The sequence below is a fragment of the Echinops telfairi genome, unplaced genomic scaffold (genome assembly GCF_000313985.2).
Source record: "Echinops telfairi isolate 266 unplaced genomic scaffold, ASM31398v2 ScPeMD7_7405;HRSCAF=8443, whole genome shotgun sequence".
NCBI lineage: Eukaryota > Metazoa > Chordata > Mammalia > Afrosoricida > Tenrecidae > Echinops > Echinops telfairi.
The window spans coordinates 2,317,686-2,319,093 of record NW_022111305.1 but is presented as its reverse complement, the minus strand read 5'-3'; the positions used below and the strand labels follow the sequence as shown (position 1 = coordinate 2,319,093).

The following is a 1,408-nucleotide window of genomic DNA, read 5'->3' as shown; positions in this document are numbered from 1 at the left end:
TTTGAATCCTCTGTTTCTCCGGTCCAGAATAACCTACTCCTGGAACTGGCAGAACGCCCTTCCACTGACCTGCACACAGCCCCACTCACTCATCTACTCTTCACCAACGTCTCATTCACATTACATAGAGCTGACCTTCCTTTCAATGTGCTAATGTGGGTCTTTGCATGCAAGTCCATTCTAACACTTTCTGCATCATAGGATTTCACTGTTTCTTCCATTCACCATCATGTGGTTATTGGCTCAGTTGTGTGCTGTTTGTTTTCTGTATGTTGAGGTATAAGACATACTGAAGGATGTATTTTTTGATCTTCATCAGCAAGAGCTGCAAGCCCTTTCAGTAAGCAAGTTGTGCTAGCTGCCTATTGCAAGTGCTTAATGTAGCTTCTTTCACTCCTGATGATGTGCTTGTCTTCTTATAGAGCAGGGGTTCTGAACCTTCCTCATGCCGTGCCCCTGTCATACAGTTCCTCATGTGGTGGTGACCCTCCAATCATAAAATTATTTTTGTTGCTACTTCATCACTATCATTTTGCTCCTGTTCTGAAACAGGCGACTCCTGTGAAAGGGCCTTTTGACCCCCAAAGGGGTTGCAACCCACAGGTGGAGAATTGCTGTAGAGCAACTTCTAGAATCATTTGCTCATCATACGATTAAATGTTTGGCAAAAGAACAAAACCCTGATACATAACTTTCTTCACCTTAAATGATGCAACATCGTTTTGCTCTGTTGGAAAAACTGCCTCTTGGTCTCGATGCATTCGATAGGATGTCTTTCTTATGATAGATACGAAAGCAGACAGCTTTCTGTCCTTCAGCCGATAGATGTCCTGTCAATTTCTCGACAGAGACTAGGGAGTGCCTCCAGCTTTGCATACGTTCGTGGCAGTCCATCCATGTCTGGAATCTTGTTTTCTGCTAATGCCTCCAGCACTCTTGCCTTTGAGTTCAAGTGGCCAGTGTTTCAGACAAGCACGTCACTGTTGAATGACACGCTATTTAACATCTATGGCAAACCTCACTGATGACTTATTACCAGTCAACATGACAAGAATGGCAAAAGATTGCATTAAAATACAGCATCATATTGATAAACAGTGTGGGATATGCATGAGTTTTTATACAAGGTTTCATATCAGAACTGCAAAATCTATACATCATCTTACGTCCTGTGGATATGACTTGTATTTGATTAGATCTCAGAAAATAAGGAAAATGGATTTGATCTTTAGATTCAATGATGTATCTTAAAAATTAGTCTTGGTTTGAGATGAAGTTGATATTTTCCTAGAATGTTCAAGTATTCACATAGGTTTCAACATTCCCTTCATTCAACTAATATTTTTTAAGTGAAATTTTAGTATATTATTTATCGGTTAGACAAGGTCAAACCAGCACAACCAAAACC

The 1,408-nt window shown here is 40.3% G+C and overlaps 1 protein-coding gene across 1 annotated transcript in view; it reads left to right on the top strand.

Moving 5' to 3' along the window:
* The window catches only part of GPC6 (glypican 6), a 1,378,959-nt gene that overhangs the window by 588,912 nt on the left and 788,639 nt on the right, over positions 1-1,408 (top strand). The window lies entirely within an intron of this gene.